General features: G+C 38.5%; 1 protein-coding gene across 1 annotated transcript in view; it reads right to left on the bottom strand.

Moving 5' to 3' along the window:
• SLC35F1 (solute carrier family 35 member F1) overlaps window positions 1-14,501 on the bottom strand; it is a 409,574-nt gene that overhangs the window by 115,363 nt on the left and 279,710 nt on the right. The window lies entirely within an intron of this gene.

Genomic DNA, 14,501 nt, shown 5'->3' with positions numbered 1-14,501 from the left:
AGTCCCCAGATGACCTTGACTGACCCAGCTTTTACCCCTCCCACTTGGGGTTCTCAGGTTTTCAGGGTAACTGCAGAATGTGCTGAAAATGCAGTGTCCTGAGATAAGAAAGAACTGTCTGGAATAGCCCAGGTCTTCTCCTCATCCTTCCTAGAACAGGATGTCCTACAATACTTTGGGTCAGCAATACAAGTCTCCCCAGATGTGTAAAACTCAGAGCAGAATACTTTCAGGGTCCCTCAGCTTTGAGAAATGGAGTGTGTGTAAATAAGAATCCATCTGCCCTGGGCAGCTTTTCCCAGGCTTGGGGGACTGGCTCACCATGGATCCTAGGCTTCTGTTGATTCTTGCTCTCTGTGAGTCATAACGTTGCTTTGCCTGACTTGCTGTGAGAGTGTTCTCTATCACTGGAATTCATTCTAACAGCTGGGTTTGTGCAAAACCTTCCAGATGTAGGAAACTAAGCAGGAATTAGTAAGGTGTTTAGAGTCCTCCCCTGGGATTGGCAACAGGTGCTGGTATTCTGCTTAACAATGTGTATATGTGTGGATAAACATACATACACATACATATACATATACACACACAGGTGTGTAAACATTAATGTGACATATGGGTATATATTTCAGCTCTGGAATACATCAAAGCAATAAAAAAGATGATCTCTGGGATGGAAGTGTAAGTGTTTAATTCTTCTATATGCTTAAATGTATTTTCTCATTTTTCTAAAATAAATTATGCTTACAATACGAAGCAGTTATTTTATTTTTTGAAAATTGCAGTGGGATAAATAAGAATATTTTTTACCTTTCACTAATTTGCTTTCAGATTTTAAACACTCAATCTTTCACGTATAGCTCAGGGAAGTCTTCCTGTTTGCCTGTTGTCCCCTCATGAATAATAGGGCCTCCTTTTATTCTCAAAAATGTTTCCGTTTGAAACACTTTTATGGTCATGTTACTTCTGTGATATTAGCTCAGAAGATCTGAAAGATGTCATGCCTCAGTGCACGAAGTGAGCAGTATTAAAGAGAAACTGGCATATCTGTGAGCAATGACATAATTCACTGGTTCAAAATCTGAATTTTATGTAGTCCAGAAAAATATTCTTGCAAAAACAAAGCATGTTTACCTTCACAGATTGCATGATTGAAGTCCAAGCTTATTTAATTGTCTGAATGAGTGGGGAAAATGATCACAACATTTCCTGCAAATTATATTTATCATAGTACTGAGAGTCCACAAGTCACCTAAATATTTCAGGGGACAAGCATTCAGAAGCAGAGTATCAATGATATAGAAAATGCTCTTAATAAAAGAAAATTTTCTTTCCTCTGTAAATTTTTCATAACTGCAAACAACTTACAGATTTTAGGACCCAAAAGAGGCCTTAAATTTAAAGCAGTATTTATCTTGTCAGCAAGTTATTAGACTGATGCCTTTACAAATCCACTGCCAGCCACTGGCTGTCCCAGTGGGGAACCGGCTGTTTCAGAAAGTGAGCTTTTCAAATGTAAAGCAGTGATTTTTCTGCTTTCTTCCCTCTGAAAGCAGACAACTTAAAGTCTTAAAAATTCAACCCTGTCTCAAAAAAAAAAAAAAAAAAAAAAAAAAGAAAACCAACACTGAATTGTTGCAAGGGCATTTGTAAGGACTGAGTACAATTTGGGCCTCAGGCCACAGTCTTTATTTGTGCCAAAGCCTCAGGAGGCAGGAGATCAATTTTCGTAAGCTCAGAGTTCTATATTTTCCTGAATCCTCTTTTATCGTGTTAATATTATCCTGGAATCAGATAGGGAAACTTTTACTTAATCCCAGAGATAGGAGAGTTGGTCTGAGCCTCTGTACTTTCTAAGCCAGATGGGGGAAAATAACTTCATATTAAGGTAAAACCTTATTTTATTCATGTATTTTACAATAAAGGTAGCATAAAGGCTCACTGAGTTTTTTTAAGAGAAAAATTCTAATGTTACTAGTTTCTCAGATCATCTAGTTTCCAGATATTTGGAGAGTCATAGATATCTCTTAGGTTATCTAAAGACAAAAAAAGAAATAGAAAGGAAGGATAGAAATGAAGGAAGGGAGAGATGGAAGGGGGGAAGTAAAGAAAGGAAAAGAAAAAAGGATGAGGAAATTAGCTGATTCAATTGCTAGGCAAAATAACTAAGATACACTTAGAATTTTTTTCTTATTGTATATATTTATGGTGCAAAACTTGATGTTTTGATATACATAGTGAAATGGTTACTATAGGCAAATTAACACCCATGATCTCACAGAGGTACTTTTTTTTTTTTTTTTTTTTTGGTGTGGCAAGAGTATCTAAAATGGTCAAGTAATTTTTAACAAGGGTACCTGGAAGACACAATGGGGGAAAAGACAGTCTCTTTAATAAATGGTATTGGGAAAATTGGCTGTTCACATGCAAAAGAATAAAATGGGACCCTTATGTTAGGCTATGTACAAAAAATCAACTAAAAATGAATTAAATACCTAAATGTTAAGATCTAAAACCACAACACTCCTAGAAGAAAACATATGGGAAAAGCTCCTGACATTGGTCTTGACAATGATTTATTTATTTATTTATTTATTTAATTTATTTTTTTTGAGACAGAGTCTCACTCTGTGGCCCAAGCTGGGGTGTGGAGTGCAGTGGCGCAATTTTGGCTCACTGCAACCTCCACCTCCCGGGTTCAAGTGATTCTCAAGCCTCAGCCTCCCCAGCAGCTAGGATTATAGGTGTCTGCCATGACACCCAGCTAATTTTTGTATCTTTAGTAGAGATGAGATTTCACCACATTGGCCAGGCTAGTCTCGAACTCCTGGCCTCAAGTGATCTGCCCGCCTCAGCCTCCCAAAGTGCTAGGATTACAGGCATAAGCCACTGGCCCCAGCTGATTTTTTGAATATCACACCCAAAACACAGGCAACAAAAGCAAAAATAAACAAATGGGACTTGTTAAAGCAAACTAAATAAGGCTTGAGAAGGACACTGTACGTCTATATTCAAATCATTGTGGACAAACTGCAATCTAACTTAATAGGTAGACAAGATTGAAAGCCTAACTTAGAAACATGTGCCTACAACAATAGCTGAGTCTTGGCCAATCCCAGCAGCAATACTTCAACCACTCACACACTGCTGAGTGTTCAAACTGTGTTCAAATAAGGCAAATGCCAACCTGTAACTAATCCAGCTGTTTCTGTACCTCACTTCTGATTTCCATACGTCACTTTACTTTTTTGTCTACAAATTTGTTCTGATCAGGAGGCCCCCCCTGGAGTCTCTGAATCTGCTGTGATTCTGGGGGCTGCCCAATTTGTGAATCATTCATTGCTTGATTAAATTCCTTTAAATTTAATACAGCTGGAGTTTTTAATAGATGGTGTCAGAAGCAGGGTCCGAAGTAGAGCTTTAACGACCCCAGGAGTGCGGAGTGAACACTCAAGGTACCCGCAGGACCCACCTGTGTCCACTGATCTCTCAGAGCAGCTGGGAATCATGGGTAAGTTCTCTCTTAAATTTTAGAGTTCCATGGATTTGTGTTTTGAGCTCTCTGAGTTTCTTTGAACAAATTTCTGTTCCAAACTGGGTTTGGAAGTCACAACAGAAACTGGACTAGGTCCAGGATCAGATTTGATCCAGTAATTAACTGTCTTGGATCCAGTTAGAGGCCTCTTACATCTGACTGGGTCAGAAGAAACTGGTAGTAAATGATAATATTGCAGGGGTTGTAAAATTTGGCTTTTGAAAATTCTCAGGGATTTTTGTGTTCTACCCCTTCATTTCACTTTTCTTGTGCACTTAGGTAGGAAAAAAAAATCATTGGCTAAGTTAACCAAGGGAACCTGAGAGCAAAGCCAATACTTTAGGTAAAAATGGGATCCTGAATTGCTGAAAAACTGAGTTCCCTTTGACTTATACATTAGACCCAGGAAGGAGCAAAGTCTTACAGAAATGGCAAAATCTTACTAAAGATAACTTACAGTGGAACGTTCTGGATAAACAACACATTGAAGTGTATTTAAAAATGAGGGCTCCCCAAAATTAAATCTGCTAACCTTTTATCTTAGTTACTATCCTGATCCAAAGAAATAGACGGCAGCACCAATTGGCTGACTTTGGATAAGTAATGGGGGTACGTTTTACCTGAGTAAAGGATAAGTTTGGGTTAGAGGCCCTCCCCTCAGTAAAGTCCTTCTTGGTTAAAAGGGACTAAAGATGACAAGGCCCAACCGGGGGCAAGTTTGAGCCTTGCCAGTCTAATACTGGGTGCTAAGCAGAGTGGCTAATGTCTATGTTTTGTCACACACATTTTGCTCTGGCAGGAATGGAAAATGTTAATTTGGTTACCGGATGAAACTCCTTGGACAGCATCTTACAAAATTGAGAGGCTTCTGCCTGGGGTTCCATGAAACAGAGGGGAAAAAAAAAAAGATTTTCTTTTGTGTTGTGGCTTGGTCTCCAGGGCTATAGTGTGGCAAGCAGGGTCGCTAGGGCCATTCAGAGAACTTAGAAAGCTGACATGCCAGCAAAAGGGCAAGAATTTCTTACAGTCAGACTTCTGGCCCCTCTCTCTCTGTGCAAACCGGTTAAATGAATGGTAAAAACCACTGTTTATCTCCTCTGTAAAGTTTTGATTAATGTGAAAAAGGATTCTGAGGCTAGTCTTAAGCTGTAGCAAATCTGGTGTATTTTGTGCTATGAATTTGTCTTTCTTTGTCATTCTGTCATAAAGAGGGGTACCTTAGGATAGAACACGGGCTTAGGAACTCATAAGCTCGCTATTCAAGATGGCCCAGAAAGCTGGTCTGTTATAAATTTTGCTGCAGATCTCTGAAGAAAGAAAAAAAAAATAGATGAGGTCTCCATCTTGTTTTATGTCCTTGGGAGCTAAACCTTGTAACCACATGGCAGTACTTTCTTTTGATGTCTGCCATTTTACAATGGCGGTCCAGGTTGAATCCTGGCTTAGGGAATGAGTACTTTCTGGTTTAATATCTGCATGACCTTTATCTTTTCCCCTCCATGAACAACTTCTGGCTTCTCTTCTTGAATTTTCCTTTCTTTGAGCTACCTTTGAAGATTCTAGATTTTGTAAAAACTGCATGCTTTCCTGGCCCTATTCCTCTAAGGACTCCACTCTAAATCCAGTAATCCAATTAAGAAACTTCAAAACTGGCAAATGAAAAATCTTAACAACTATTGGATCTTCTTCTGTCTGTCTGTCTGTGTAGTTATATATATGTTATGTGTGTGTGATGTTCATATAAAAGAGCTCTAATTAATTGGCTTAAAATAAGTGCTTAAATAAAATATTTTGAAAGAAAAATAAAAACTGTAATAGCTTTTAGTTCATGTGACTTTTGTAATCTTTGAGAAATAAAAAGTTTTAAAGATAATTTAAAATAAAGACATTTGGTCTAAATTAGGTCAGATATTAGGTTTGCTAAATGCTTTAAGGTTATAAACTGCTTCTTTGGCTTTTGAAAATTGTTCAACTTTCCTGCTTTACAGCTTGGTAAGGCCTGGGCATGTGTGGAGTTAGCCACACCCCTAGCTATGCTGGAAAGAGTCAGACCTTATCTGCACTTCTGTCTGATTTCCTAGGCTCCACACCTAGTATATAACTAAAATAACTTACCAGGTTTTTCACCAAAATTGAAAATTGCTAAGAGTTACCATTATCATATGTAATGGAGACCACTGAAAAAAATTTTTACATGCAAGGTATGTAAAGAAAGTAAAATGTATTTTTAGAAAAGACTATAAGAATGCATAAAAATGTGGATTTTCTTGCCTAAGTTTAGAGGGTTAAAGGATTGTTTTATATTAGATAGGATAAAGCTAAAAGTTTGAACAAGTTGTGGAAGGTTTGTGAAAATCAATCTTATAAAAAGCAATTCTGTGTGGACGCTGACTAAAGTTAAAGGGGTATTATTAAGTTTTTCCATAAATTGAACATTGGAATAAGAGCACAACAGGGTTTTCTTAAAGCACTGATCTGCTCTTTAACCAAAATTTGTAAAGGCTTATAAAAGCTTTATGAGAATAAACCTTTGGACCTTATGGTCAAACTGATTAAGATTAGATAGATTTGTCTTGTCTATAAGGTTTTATTAAAAGTTGAGGTTGACATTAATAATACACTAATGCAAGGGTGAAATGTGGTTTTCTCTCTTGAACAAGATTTTCATGTAATATTAAAAGATAATGAAAGATTTTTGTTTACCTTTCGAATAAACTACCGAAAAAAGAAGGGAAAGATAAAAGACAAATTTTTTGGAAAGCTAAGTCTTCCCTCCATCAATGAGTAAAGGTTTTTGCCTTTTTAAAATATTTTGAGTCATCATTTTGGCTAAATGAATGACTTATGGCAACCTGGAATTCTGTTTCATAATATCAAGTGTTTCAAACCTTTAATATATTTGATGGGCTTCCCAAAATCAAATTTCAGCTTCAAAATTGTCTTTTCTGACCTCTAACTTTGAGATGCTGCAGAGGGCTCCTGAAGCATGCAAAAGAGAGGTAAACAGAATTATGTGACATGTTAAGTTATAAGGGAAGCATTGTCAAAATAAAAGATAATGTTTAACCTTCTTCAGGTTATATTTTAGTGTATACCATCAATATGTTCCAAAATGGTATGGGATTTCTAAAATTCTAATATGTCTGAGTATATGCTATCAACCATAAATATGGTTATTATGTTAAGTTATTGTAGACCACAGAAATAACCAAATTTCCTTGTTAATTGTGTATTTAACTGACTATTTAAAGTCATTTCCACAGTTAACTGCTTAATGCTAATGCAGTTTCTGAACTTCACAAGCATGGAAAATCCTAGAATATAGTGTCTTTTAGGAGGTTCATGAAAGGATGAAAAGGACCCTGAAAAGCACTCTTGAATACAGGTTTCTAATAACTTTAAAATCGTATCATGGGTAAAAATTCCCCATGAATTCCCCAATTCCCCAAGGATTGGACTGGATAAGAATTCCTGAAACTTTAATAAAAAGACTGACTGGTTTATAAAACTGCTAACCCAAGGAGAACAAAAATCAATTGAATACCAAGGAAATACTTTGCCAGATTTGCATGTTAAATCAGCGAATACTGAAACTGTTTAGCTATACAATTTGAATGAACTCCATGGTCTAAGTCAAATTACCTACAGTAACCCATCAGTTATCAGTGCTAGACACCTAATTTGGAATAACAACTCATATTCAAGAGGATATAAGTCCAATATTAAACAAGGACTTATGCCACCTTGTCCTTCCTGAGTCCTTAAAGCTTTTATTATTAAAAGTTCTGCATTCCATGACTCATAATGGAAAAGATAAAATGATCCAAATTAAATATATTGGTGTGGTGACTAATAAATTGCTAAAATAGCTTATAACCAATATTTGGTTTGTCAAACCCATATTCTTGGAAAAACAATCAAAGCCTCAAGTACATTTCTTTACCTGATGGGCCATTTAAACATTTTATAAAGGGATTTCATTCAACTGTCATTTTCAATGCATGTTTTCTGGTTGTATAAAAGCTCTCCCATGTAAGAGCGTTGATGTTATAACAGTAGATTATTACGCTACACTGTATTTTCACCAGGTAAAGAAAGGTTTCTGTGGTTCACTGATGACAGTCAACCCCTTTACAATCTAGAACCCAAGAACTCTATCTTCTGAGAACATAAGAGAAAGACTGCCCTTGCTATCCACACTGCAACACAAACTTTGGAACCTTGAACTTTCGGTTCATAATCTCACAACTGAGAAGGGTCCCTCCACACTCTTGGAACTGTACACCCATTGGAATGCTTAAGGTAAAGCTAACCAGGGAGATGGTATCCTTGATGTGAACAGCTTTTCCCAAGATCACAGATCAAGACTTCTCTACAATCATGAGACTCTTATCTATGAATATCTTTTCGTTTATGCCTCTATGAACAATAGAAATGAATAGGGGGTCTGTTTTGTGCACTTGTGGGATACTTTTGTATCCCACTGTGTGTACTTTTATTTGTGAAGGATTTTTCAGCTAGCCTTATACATAGATAACCTTATACTTTGATAGATGAAAGAGAAGTCCCAATGCAGGTGAGAAACTTTAATGGTACATATGTCGCCGCATAATCAGTAAGAAACAGAACATTGATTCGCTTCTCTTAACCCGCACCATGGGTTAAAGAGAACACTTCCAGGAGGCCTTTACTCTTCTAGAAGGGCATCGTGTTTTAGGTCCTTTTTCCATGGTTTGGAATAAAAGAGGCAATGACTAGAAGTGTATTCCTCATGATAGGCTCTATAGCAGATTCTACTGTAAAGGCTATGGTTACACAACAGACTTTAAATTCTCTTGTGAAAGTTATGCTAAATAATAGAATTGGCGAAACAGGAAAGTATCTGTGCAGGTACTGGCACTCATGGCCTATGGAGAAAACATTGGATATTTTAGAGATTCAGTTGTAGGGGATTAACAAAAAGAGTGCTTAGTTAAGCAAGTAGACTAACTAATTCTTTGATCTATTTGACTTTAGGTGGTTTGGTTTATGGGAGCTCTGGGTAAGGAGCGTACTGCAAACTCTTGGTATTATCCTCCCCATAGTCACAATAGTAGACCCCCTGGTGTGCTGTATTCTCTCAAATGTCTTAAATATTTGCATGCAGCCATCTCTAGAATGTCAAATGGTCTCTCTTCAAGTGGAATGACAAGAGCTGAAAGAAATGTGTGACCATGAGGATACCAAACCTATGAATGATATGCTGAGACTAGAAACCCAAAATCACGCTGAGAGTGGTGCTAAGGCCCTAAGTTTTTTTAAATCATACTCTCACCTAAGTAAGAACCTGACCAAAGGGGGATTTTTTTTTTTAGCAAAATTATGGCAGGCCATTTTTTTGGACTGAGCTCATGCAATAGGCCCCAACAGACTAAACCAAACCAAAATGGAGTCGCTCGTGCTAAGTGTGATATAATCAAACTAAGTTTTTAAGGAAACACATAGATCCTGGTCCAGAACAGACCAGGTTTTGTTTTTCTCCTGTGAACAGGATGTTCCAGTATAAGGAGGAACCCTTGTTCCTACCTTTGCAAAACTCACTGTTCTACTGTTTCCCAGTGGGTTCCAAGACCAAATAAGTACATTTACAATGGTAACAGTGGCATCAATGACTAACATTTTGGTCAGTCTCTCAAAATGGAGAAAACGACTAAAAGGGGGGAATTGTTAAAGCAAACTAAATATGGCCTGAGAAGGACTCCATACTTCTATATCTGAGTCCTTGTGAACTAACCGCAACCTAATTTAACAAGTAGACAAGATTGAAAACCTAACTTAGCAGTATGTGCCTATAACAATAGCTGAGTCTTGGCCAATCCCAGCAGACATACTTCAACGACTCATACACTGCCAAGTGTTCAAACTGTTCAAATAAGGCAAATGCCAACCTGTGGCTAATCTGGCTGTTTCTGTACCTCACTTCGGATTTCTGTATATCACTTTACTTTTTTTGTCTATAAATTTTTTCTGACCACGAGGCCCCCTGGATTCTCTCTGAATGTTCTGTGATTCTGGGGGCTGCCCGATTTGTGAAACATTCATTGCTTAAACTCCTTTAAATTTAATTCAGCTGGAGTTTTTCAATTAAACTCTGTTACATTTAATTTGTCTCAAATTTTTCTTTTAAGAGATCAAACTCAAAAACTTCTGCATAGCAAAGTATACAATCAACAAAATCAAAAGACAGCCTACTGATTGGGAGAAAATATTTGTGAACCATATATCTGCTAAGGCGTTAATATCTAAAATATATAGTAAGACACTTATACAGTTTAATAGTAAAATGATAATAATAATCTGATTTTAAAAATGGGCAAAGGACCTGAATAGACATTTCTTCAATGAAGACATAAAAAATGGCCAAGTATATATGAAAAGGTGCTCAACATCACTAATCATTAGGAAAATGCAAATCAAACTACAGTGTGATATTACTCACACCTGTTAGAATGGCTATTCTCAAGAAAACAAGAGATAACAAGTGTCACTGATGGTCTAGAGAAGAGGGAATCTTTGTACATTGCTGGTAAGAGTGTAAGTTGGACTGGGCATGGTGGCTCATGCCTATAATCTCAGTACTCTAGGAGGCTGAGGCAGGAGGATTGCGAGTCCAGGAGTTCAAGACTAACCTGAACAACATGGTGAAATTCCCTCTCTACAAAAAATTTAAAAACTAGCCAGGCATGGTGGTTCACACCTGTAGTCCCAGCTACTTGAGAGGTTGAGGTGAGAAGATTGCTCGAGCCCAGAAGGTCGAGGCTGCAGTGAGCCATGACTGCACCATTGCTCTCCAGCCTGAGTGAGAGTAAGACTCTGTCTCAAAAAACAAACAAACAAAAATGTCAATCAGTGCAGGTTATGAAACTTCCTCAAAAAAGTAAGAAATAAAACTATCATATGACTGAGAAATGCCTTTTCTGGGTATATACCCAAAGGAAATGAAATCAGTATGTTGAAGAGATATCTGTACTCTCTTGTTCATCAAAGCACAATAGCCAAGATATGGAAACAACGTAAGTGTCTGTTAATGAATGAAAGGATAAAGAAAATGTGGTGTATATATACAATGAGATATTATTCAGCCTTAAAAGATCTTGTTTTTCTTTTTCTTTAAAAAACATGATACTGAATTACCAATGCACTGTCCAATAAGTTTAAGGGATTTCAACCAGAAGTATAGTTTTTCTTTTTTTTTTTTTGAAATGGAGTTTTGCTCTTGTTGCCCAGGCTGGAGTACAACGGCACGGTCTTGGCTCACTGCAACCTCTGCCTCCCAGGTTCAAGTGATTCTCCTGCCTCAGCCTCCCGAGTAGCTGGGATTACAGGTGCATGCCACCACGCTCAGCTAATTTTTGTATTTTTAGTAGAGACGGGGTTTCACCATGTTGGCCAGGCTTGTCTCGAACGCCTGTCCTCGGGTGATCCACCCGCCTCTGCCTCCTAAAGTGCTGGGATTACAGGCGTGAGCCACCGTGCCCAGCCTAGTTTTTCCTACACTGTGATTTTCTTTCACTGAACTTTAGTAAATGAAGACAACTTGAAAGACAAAAGTATAACAAATGTAAAAGGAATTTTCTGAGACTCTGGAGTGCCACTACGAGGAAAAAGTGAATCATTTTGTCAGGAGGTCAGCTGGTGTCCATGGCAGCAGACCTCCCCTTCAATCTGCGACTCTGTGTCAAGTTCTAAGTGACCCCATAGCATTATTGCTCAAGTTAAAGATAGTTACACATAATGAAGCAATCACATTCAGTATTAAGTTCTTTGGTAAGTGCTGACTGCTCAATGACTTGACAGAATATGAATTAAATGCTTTATGTAGTGGTCCCAGAGGAATTGGGCAATAGGAATTTATGTCATTATTTTTGAAAAACTCTGTGTCTGGCAAAAGCCAGAGACACCAGCCTAAGTTGACATCTTCCATGTGGCAATGGTGAATGAGTTATATGCTAGGAGGAGTTTCCCCTTTGCTTGTAACAAAAACTATTTTTAACTCTCACAGTCAAGAGAATTTTGTTTTCTGGCTCAGGCACCTTTTAGATTAATATGCTTCCTAAAATTGAAATGACTCATTAGGATCTGTACTTTGAGTGGGCTGGAGTCTTGGTTCATACATCTCTCAGAAAGTCGTTTCATCTTGAAGCTTTGGGAGAAGTCCCTCCAGCCACCCACACGCCGGATAACTAGGGGAAAACTGATTAAGGGCTGTCAAGGAAAAAACAGAGCAAAGTGTACATTCCATTATCATTGAAGAAGTCTTGTCGTGACCAAAAGGTGAAACAGTGCAGGAAAAAATTCAACTTCTTTTTGTTGTTTCACTTTCACTTATCTGCTCAGAGAACTATTTTCATGAGTTGGTTACAATTTTCAGGCCTCTTTTTTCTTACATCCGAGGGAAGGGGGCTTGGCATTAACTGGAACATTTGTCAGTCTCGGCAAAGATGGTGAGGGAGAAAGAAATAGAAATAAAAACAAGCTCTCAAAATGTGAATGCTCCATTTGACAGAGAAGCAATTTCAGCATTGGCATTTTGGGGAAGAAGGGAGAAGAGAGGTAACATTCACATGCCTGCCTAGTGCAGGCTGTTGTTACATACATTATCTCATTTCAGATTTTGAGTCAGTGACAGAGAGCATGGGGTAGTGAACAAATCACAACTTGTACACATTACAAGAAAATGAGATCTCTCCAGAATAAAGGTCCAGAGAGATAGAATGAGATAGAGAGAAAGAATGAGAGACAGTTGGGCATGAGTAATTGGATTGATATGGGAAAACAGAGGAATCTCTGGAAGGGCTGGGAGTCTATAGAAAATTTATGACTACATCAGCTTTAGAAGATAACCCAAAACCCTGGGAAGCTGGCTTTGGTTCAAGTTGTCTAGGAAACTTATCTTAAATCCTTAACAGTTCATCAGACAGGAAAAGCTGTACCTTGATTTGCATTGTGGGGTTCTCTGAGTTCACCATTTCCCTGGGGATGGATCATTTATGGCCTCATTTAGAGACTGTGGACTACAGGTCCTATTCACTTTTATATCTCTAGCACCTAGCTTGGTATCTAGCAAATAAAAGCAGCTCAGTCAATGCTTACTGAATGAATGCCATGAATGTTGAACCACTATGTATTTGTTATTTGAAAATTGGGCAGACCCAATCCCAGTAAACTTAGTCAAAATGAAATACTTATATTATCTTAGGAATAGTTTAAAAAACTAAAGATTGGGAAGGGAGGAGGAAGACAGTGATTTAGTACAAAAGGAGTAAATGCTTTTGCCATGCAGCTATGGCAATGCATAAAATAAAGGAACCTGAAGTAAAACATGCTTTGTTACCCTGGAACTGTGCACCTGAGAAACATTTGGAATTTAAGTAAGGGTGTGGGGGTGGGGGCGCTATTATCTTTCTTTTACTCTCATAGAGTAGAAAGTACCCTTTCTGATGCCAGGTGCTGTGCTGGGCTTGGGGGTACAATGGAACCAGAACTCTTCTTACTCCTCTCCTAGAGTTCACATTCTAGATGGGGAGACTGACTGATATTAGACACACAATGAGGTTGACTCCAGATACAGCTAGGGTATATGTTGGGGTGTGTGTGTGTAGAGGCAGCAGCCCAGATATCGTGACCCAGAGAGGCCCAGGAGGTCATATGAGTATTTCCTCTGGCTGGAGGCCACTGAGGAGAAGACTCACTCTGCTCAACCTTGTATATTGCAGGTAAGTGTCAGGATACAGTTGTCATGTATAATAAATACATCAAATCCTTTTGGGAGGGAGGATTAATAAGGCAGAGTTGAATAAAAACAAAATGTTATGGGTTTTGGGAGGGAGAGGAGGTTTGAATCTATTCGTTGTAGACATACACATCAAGTCCTAATATGTGCCAGACACTGTGCTTGTTGTAATCAACAAAAAAACCCCAATCTTTGACATCACAGAACTTACAACACAGGTGCTTGGACCAAGGCTCTCAAATTCAAGGGTCTACTGGATGAGTAACAGAGACTGTGGCCAAGTGAAGGGTACTGGCCTTGTCTAGGTGGCCTTATCTAAGTGGCAAGCCACAGCTCACTTCCTGGGGTTGTGCAGGAAGTCACGAAGATTTACTGTTGCCAGGTCTGATTTTCAATAGAATATTTATAAAGGAGTGCCTACACTCCTCAGGGAATGCTTCCCTGAAGAAAACACATTTTCATCAGGTTACTATACGGATAAGGAGAGAGCAACTTAACACTGTTTGATTTTGTTTTCCTGTTGATTTCGTGGCTAGATACTGTTTTGAGATGTTTTCCCCTTCCCTTATTTTTCTCTATTCCTACCCTTATTCAAGCTGGTAGTTGACTTTCTGTTATGTTGCCTCAGGGGAAACGTGGCAGGGCTAATGCAAAATTAGCCTGCAAATCTTTCTGGCTTTTATTTTCCCAAAGCCTAAAACCTGAAGAGTAATTTGCAGAAGAGATAAAGGAATAAGGATTTTCCAGTAAATGCAGAGTTCTGGATAACCAAGGGAAAAAGTAGCACTTAACTCCTGCCCCACACAAGAAAGATATTCCTCCTGCACTCAGAAGAGCTAGGGGGAAGAAATGGGGAAACACGGGTCTCAGAGCAGTAAAGATACTGGCTCTGCCTCTTGCTAATGCTATCACTGATACATCTAGGCAGAGTGGTTTGTTGGCAGCTTTAAAAAAAGTATACCTGTGCTTCAAGCGTGGCATCAGGAGCTGCCAAGAGCTGCTGGACAAGAAGGAGCTATGCAGCCAAGACAGCAGGTGCAATTTGGTGGTGACTAAATCTCCTGACTAATCCTGACCCTGACCATAGTCACAGAATCTCTACCCTATCTCTGATATGGGGAAAGATTTTGGAATCATGGCCCAAGATCTTTTCTAAGGGGAGGGGAGAGCCCTAAATGTGACTGAGGTGAAGTTTTC

Source organism: Pan paniscus, chromosome 5 (genome assembly GCF_029289425.2).
Source record: "Pan paniscus chromosome 5, NHGRI_mPanPan1-v2.0_pri, whole genome shotgun sequence".
NCBI lineage: Eukaryota > Metazoa > Chordata > Mammalia > Primates > Hominidae > Pan > Pan paniscus.
This window is presented reverse-complemented; position numbering and strand designations above follow the sequence as displayed.